At 33.3% G+C, this 7,588-nt stretch overlaps 2 long non-coding RNA genes across 7 annotated transcripts; one reads left to right on the plus strand and one right to left on the minus strand.

Moving 5' to 3' along the window:
• Positions 1-988: 988 nt before the first annotated feature.
• On the plus strand, positions 989-3,026 carry LOC129940207 (uncharacterized). Of its 6 annotated transcripts, none has more exons than XR_008780630.1 (5): positions 989-1,057; positions 1,390-1,445; positions 1,592-2,071; positions 2,128-2,433; positions 2,498-3,025. It is a non-coding gene; the product is annotated as an uncharacterized LOC129940207 (long non-coding RNA). The 6 variants fall into 6 exon arrangements; XR_008780632.1 differs by having other exon boundaries at positions 999-1,057; positions 1,390-1,858; positions 1,909-2,071; positions 2,498-3,026; XR_008780631.1 differs by having other exon boundaries at positions 999-1,057; positions 1,390-1,745; positions 1,800-2,071; positions 2,498-3,026.
• Positions 3,027-3,755: 729 nt separating this feature from the next.
• LOC129940658 (uncharacterized) lies at positions 3,756-5,913 on the minus strand. Its single transcript, XR_008780734.1, has 4 exons — positions 5,159-5,913; positions 4,277-5,076; positions 4,050-4,216; positions 3,756-3,984 (listed from the first exon to the last, which is right to left on the minus strand). It is a non-coding gene; the product is annotated as an uncharacterized LOC129940658 (long non-coding RNA).
• Positions 5,914-7,588: the final 1,675 nt, after the last annotated feature.

Genomic DNA, 7,588 nt, shown 5'->3' on the forward strand with positions numbered 1-7,588 from the left:
TCATGAATATTTTTATGGTTGATTTGACGTATTGTCTCTTGAAGAATATCACATCTGTTGGCAGTTTTCTTCATTACCTGCAAATGACAGTCCTCAGAGTTATGTTTTACTCACTTTTGACTGCAAATCTAAAGCCGACTTCTTTCATGGCTAACGAATAAGAAGCATCAATAACACTTAAGCCTAGTACATACTTCCTCGTGAAGTGAACGTTCGCCAGTGGAGAAAGTGAACTTTTGACATTGCTCACTGGTACACACTTGTGAGTACACGTTGTGAACATGAACAAACCAAATGTCAAAGCTTCACCAACAGTTCCCGTACATTTTGCACGTGAATTGCCCGTGAACGAAAACTCTCCACTTTGTTCTCCACTCAGCTTCACAAGCAAGTTCACGAGTGAACCAAAAACTGAAATTTGTATGGGTTCACGAGATGGTTCACAAGTATGTACTCGGCTTTAGTAGACTGTAAAAAAAAAACGATTTTTATTACACCCATTTACTTACTTTTTTATGGGATACGCTGCATTTTGTATGAACATGTATGGCCTGAAAATGATTGAATCCTGTTAAATATTCAAACAAAACAAAAATATGCAAAAATTTACTTAAATATCATATAGAATATTTTGCTTTGTAAGGCTAGTTGCCCAAACATTGCGCTCATAAGAAACTCCGAAAGTAATCAACGAAATAAACCAATACACAGGAAACATTTATTTGCCTTCTCTCTATTACACTTATTCAACGATTGTAGTAGAATGTCCGCACAGTTACCTAAGATTCCTTGTGACACAAACTCATAGAGGAAATATATTATCTAGAGTCCCGACCGGTACCCGTCCTACCTGAAACACCCTCAAATTTTATTCGAGGTAAACTCTCTCAAATTCGAGGTAAACTCTCTCAAATTCGCTATCGGTGAATACATGTGAGTGGAGAAAAAAAAGCAAAATGGGGGATTGGGCTAAAAAGAAACTAATGGAATTTTTGTGACCTGTCAAAAATGACAAACAAATTTTGCAAAACAAAACAATGGGTTTCGGATTTTAAGAGTAAGTTTTTGTTAATTGTTTTGATTTTTAACCCGCCATTGGTGACGCAAATTTGACTTTGATCAATGGTGACGCCGGTCTCAAGGACCGGGTTTTTCAACTGAACATTTTTCGAAATTTGTTACTAATATTTCGTGTTTGTTTTAAATATATGCTCCTTGACAATAAAACAATGATATTAAATCAACAGAAGCTCTTTTGTTACAATGCACAAATTTGAATTCAACAAAAAACAATAACGGAGAAGAAATGTATTCGCATTTTTTCGCAAACCGGGTCTCACAGACCAGTAGGTCACCATTAGCGGGTTAATATAATTTGATATTTTTCAGACCAAAATTCTTTATAATGAAGGGGGTATATACAAGTTCACTTCATTGAATAAAAAGTAAGTCAAATTGCAGTGAAGAAGATGCAACAATCGAGTTATTTTATAGTCTGTCTTTTCATTTTAGATAGTGCCATAATGCAGAAAGCAATTTCCCTTATATTATATTTCTCTTAACAAAATAATATCAATGTTTTTAACTACAGATATGCTTCTCAACTGCAATAGCTGCCGCAGGTGTTGACGGCGGAGGTGTCACCATCAAAACCATTAGAAACAACACGACCAAGTCAATGATGCAAGTGGAAGTTTTGCCATGTAATAGTTGACCGCTGACGCCCTTCTCCATCGATTGTGTAAGTACGTATCGAAACATTCATATCGTAGTCAACTAGCTTAATCTTCATCTTCTAGGTATAAACAAAACAAGAATACAATCGCAGGAAGACTCCAAAAAATGTCCAACCCTGACTGTGAGTTCAAATTTTAAATCTACAACGAATCCATTTATTTTGCTCCTAAGGATCGCATTGGCTTAACGGTGCCAATCATTCGGAGGCAAATGAGCTGGCCCGACAAGAATCCCCAAGAAGCCAAACAGATTCAGATCAGTCTCTCGGCAGCTACTGACGATGTCGGCGAGTTGAATCCATCGATTTTCACACAGAAAATCAACATCAAAAAAAGTAAGTCAACTTCCATTTCAGATTTCCTTATATAATGAAAATTAATTTCTTTATAGTCACGACAATTCAGCAGCGTCATGGTCAACCTGCCGATCAACCATTCACAGTGAACAACCCCTATTCGTAGCAGAATGCGAACACAATGTCATCAAGCCGGAGTACCATCCAGGATCGATCAAGTATCGCATTCAATTGTTGTGCGTTGTGAAGAGCCACTGAAGCCTGGCACGTCCACTGAATTGATCCTCAAGCTTACTAACCCAACGATGTACCATATGACCACAACCATTATGAAACTGCCAACCAAGGAAGAAGAACGGCGAATGATTACTTCGAATAAAAGTTCAACGAAAGGAACCAAAGTAAAAAAAAAAAAAATCGAATTGGAAATTCTTATTCTATGTTGTTTCTCTTATTTTTTTATAGATTCACCACTTGGAGAAAGTCCAATAACGTAACAATCAAATTGAACTTCACACCTGAAGAAGGACTGAAACCAGGCGATGATGTTACCCTTAGTTTTTTGATGAAATATACTTTTGTGAATACATACACACGCCCGAAAAGAAAGAACGTCAAAAACACGCATTATCATCGAAAGTTTTTGTAAAAGTTGGTCAAATTGAAGCCTAGATTTATTTCTATGTACATATATCTAGAAAATAATCTTTTTTGCAAAAAACTTGTTTATTTATTTTGAGCTATAGTGTAATTTTGTATATATTGTATATTCTATTGTTTCTTTGCTGACTAGGATTATTTTTATTCAAAACTATTTATGATTTACTTTACTTAATAATAAAGGAATTTGTTTTGAATTCAAAGATGTTGGTGCTTTTTGCTTCAGGGGACCTACATAACTATAATTTTCGTTGGAAAAACGAATAAGCTGTATAAAGTATATTTTTCTTTATTGAGGCATTACAAATTTAATATTTGTAATACTTATTCTTCTTATGTTTTGGTTCATCACATCCGTGTGTATTCTTTCGCGATTCCATGTGGTTAACAGACTCATGAGTTTCATTTGATTCTACCTAAAGTATTGAATTGTAATACTTTTATGGTTTTAAATAGTTCGTGAGTTTATTTTTGATGCTGATTATGAATACGAACTATTTTTCAACATTATTTTTATCTGTTTTCAATTTACTACAGGAACTTGATGTTTTAACCTAAGACTAAAAAATCCTAATAAAAAGTACGAAACAAATTTGAACGAAATACTAAGGAAAAATATTGTAGGTTTAAAAAAACATACATAACTCATTTTTTTTTGAAAAAAGCTATTTCATGAATTTAGATTAAAAAGTCTACATGTTTATTGATTTAAATAATTCCTTATCACAGAAAAGAATGCAATATTAATGTTAAGGACTTTTAACTAATGTGAATTTTAATTGTATAATCTAAACAAATTGTTTTTATTCATATACTCATCCTCGCCAACAAAAATGGAACATTAACCATTTTGAACGGATCGATTCAAAATCGAACACTATGAACAAAAGAAAACATAAGAAATTAACAACTTGAAAATCCAAAAAGCCAGAAGTTAAGCTGCAACAAAGCATTAACAGCACCAACAGTAAATAAATGAACGCTCATAGAGTGTTAGAGAAATTAATAGCTTATCAAATAATATTGACTTTAATTTTCATATTAATAGAAATAACTTCAAATATATGTATGCTTTAGTTTATTTTTTTTAATTTTACATTCTTAGTTTATAATATAATATTTTAAATAAAACTTGTCATATTCATTAGTCTATTTGAGTATACTCTTAACTCTAATTGATGTAATAAATAAATAAAATACAAAACATATGAAAATGGGAACGTAACACATAAACTACATTTACTTTTGATTGATATAGAACCCTCCAGTTGTGATGATTCTGATCGCATCAGCTGAAAGAAGAATTTCAATTTTAAAATAAATTACCTCAAGCAAAAACTTAACACTTTTCACTTACTCTCTGTTGTAAAACATTTAGCTTTTAGTGCCAGATCAAGAATGGATAGTGCAGGCTCTGAAAAAATCTCAACGATCGGATTTCGTTGTAATTCAGTTAACCTAGTCCTTCAACATTTCCCTTACAGAGCGCCTCTTTGACTTTTTCGTCTTGTTTTAGACATACCTCTGGAATGAGAAAAACTTAAATAGCTAAAAGAAGTGATTTATTTGTTTATTAAAAATCACCTCCATAGACTTGAAGCGTCACATCTTCTTTGTGCTTTTCTCTTCTCTGGTAATTTTTTGTGTTTTTCAATGAGAAGCTTCTCGACTGACTTCAGAATCTGGCATTTTCAAATAGAACTGATAAAGAAAAAATGGCTACTTTTTTCTTCGTCCAGCCAAATACCATTGCCAGCAGATTTTCTGAACTTGTCTTCTCCTTCGTTGGTCACAATTGGAAGTGTCAATCCAAATACTGATTTCTTTTTTTCTACTCTGCTGATAGTTCGTGGCCAGTCATTAAATTACCCATTTGTTCACTGCCTCCCATTTGAAAGCGACAATTGTATTTCTGAAGCAACAAGTCATAACCCTGGAAAATTTGTTATGTGAATTCGGTAAAGCTCATTCCAGCTGCACTATTAAGTCGCGACTGGACTGACGATATTGAGAGCAGTAATCCCATTCGAAAGTGTCTTTGCATATTGGCAACAAAGTCCACTACATTCAGATTTTCGTACTATGATGCATTGTTGACGACTCTGAAAGAAATATTATCAAAACGATTGAGTTTTAAAGCGCATTAGGTTTCTATTATAGTTACCTAATTTGTCTCAATGACCGACAACCCTTTATTTCGTTTGTTTTGCCACTAGGATTACTGATAAGACCCGTATTCCAACAAACGCAATTGGATTGTGTCTTTCTCGATGCCATGCAGAAGTCCAATTATTACCAGGAGATTGCCAACGTGTGACTATCTGGATCAAAGCCGGCGTAGATTGTTTTGTTGTTTACCTGTGAAAAGTTTTGCCATTTCTGGACTACCGTTTTAAGAAGAACAGAATATAATTCATTACGATTTCTTATAGTTTTTATAAACATACAAAACAATATACAACTTACCCAGCGGTGTCTGCAAAGAGATCCTGAAAGAATCCTCTATCAGCTAGAGCCAAGTTACGTAGGGAAATACTTCTTCGGATATGATGAAGTCACTTTTTAGATCGAAGAAATAGTTGACTCTGGATCATTTTGAATGAAATTATTTATATAATATAAATAAAACAGTTAATCAGGAATACTATTAACAACTTTGTTTTTATTAATTTTCACTTTTGTTTTGATTAAATTAAAATTTAAATCGCAAAAATTGTATTTTGTTTTCTTTTTAATTTTCGCTGTCAAAATACTTACCTCGCTTTTGATCTGTCAAAACTGGGTACAACTCAAATTGCGCCACGTTCGCATTGCAGTTCTAGGGTGCGCCTATACTTTCGGCATGATTTATTCTGTTTTTAGCTAAACTTTTCATAAAAATGATAGAATTTGTTTACCAAAAGCAGTTAAATATTATTTTTAGCACTGTTTTCACTAAAAAGAATTTGGAAAATTAATTTTTCTTAAAATATTGCATTAATTTTTCAATTTTTGAATTCAACGGATCTCTTTTTTGAACTGCTGAGTTCACCTCATAGTTTTTTCCCCCGCGGTTAAGCTATATGGGCACAAATTCCATAACAACTACATTCAAAATGGCTTGGTCCCATAAGAAATGCACGGGACAACTAACACATGCTTATCCTTATGGACAAAATCCTCCCAATTTAGCTTGTAGGCCGAAAGAGAGCAAACCCATTAAGTCGGGACTCTAGATAATATATTTCCTCTATGCACAAACTAAGGAATAGGTTGGAGGTGATCGTCTAGTTTTTGTCAAACACAAACTAAAAAGTGCGCGGACTTTCATATAAGTCTTTAGTGTTTAGTTTATAGACCAAACAGTTTCGGAACGAAAAGTTGCATTAGCACGCCTAGCCTAAAATTGCATTGTGGAAGTCTCTTAATTCATAAAGATCGAACATCATTAAACTAAATGTCAAAAGTTTTATTTGGAAGGTAGTTTTGGAAATAGTAGACTACCTTACCTGCTCTGGAGGTAAACCAACGGTGGCAGAGTTGAACTGTTCTGCTTCAAACAACTCTTAGCTAGTTTAAGTGCTCCAACAATCTTCTTGAACTGTCATTCCTCTGTATGATCGATGGGAAATCACACAAGGAATCAAAAAAAATCAGAAAAGTTCAATTCCAAATTTATTTTTCGCTAAAAATGTATTTTTCCATTTTCCATACGGACATTTATTTTCCTGAACAGCTGACACTTTTATGTTTCAAAGTGAAGCGTATCGTTCGACTGACTCGTCACACAACTCCAAGACTGATTTCTGTCAGTAAAAATTTGTCGGTGGATTTCAATTATGATTTTTTTTCAATAATAGACATTTTTAATGATAACTATAAATGCCCTGCCAAAAAATTCTAATGATTGGTTTCAATGATAAAAACCAATGATAGCTATAATACAAAATTTTCTAAATATTTAGCAAAATACTAAGGGAGTTCAACATTTCAAATTTTTCTATTCGTTTTGCTAACTAATAAATTGCTGATTGCCTTTTATTAAAAAACAATCATCCGAACATGTCTAAAAAGTGACATTTCGATAAAATAAGCAAAACAAATACACTTAAAGGAAGCTATTAATTAGAATTCCCACCTCTTGGCTGGACCATTTCATTCACTGCTCTTATAAGAATAATTGTACACATGTTAAATGGATTAAGCAAACTGCTAAAAGTTAAAGTATCCATTCCGTGATTTTAACTTTCGCAAATTGTTAAGAGATATGCATACATTAAGACGTTTAAACCATTTAAAATTAGGCTAATAATCTTTAAAGCTTAATTTTCTAGAAACAGCTTTAGCATTTTACTTAATCGAATAAGGCCAAGTGCAAAAGAACATACAAAATGCGGTGAATATTCCGCTACAACATTCGATGCTCTTAATAAAATCTTCTATTTGATTTTTGACATGTGCATGTTTAATCTATCCCACTCAATTCTATGTAAAGTGGTTTCCCATAAGAGATTTGGACAGTAACCACTTTTGAACCTGTTATGCATTGACATTTGACAATGTGAAGAATCTCGAAAACGTATGTGACGCCCCAAAATACGGGAAATTTATGGTAACACAAAAGACATAATTTATTATTTAAATGGCCGAAATTTGAAGATATTGATTTCGAAAACGTTCATTTTTTAACAAGATGACGGCTCTACGTGCCTCACAGACAACGAAACATTTTCAATGCACTAAGAAAAGTTTCCTTGTTGTATTATTTTTAAAGGAATTGATAAATTCCCCAAGAGAAATTTTTGTCACAAAATGTGCTTCGTTAAATTAGCCGTTCGAATTCAGCTTAAAACTGTGGATCCCCTCCATCTCTGACAACAGAGTTGAAAGTCACTAGGCCCTTGTTCTTTATGAACT

Source organism: Eupeodes corollae, chromosome 1 (assembly GCF_945859685.1).
Source record: "Eupeodes corollae chromosome 1, idEupCoro1.1, whole genome shotgun sequence".
Classification (NCBI taxonomy): domain Eukaryota; kingdom Metazoa; phylum Arthropoda; class Insecta; order Diptera; family Syrphidae; genus Eupeodes; species Eupeodes corollae.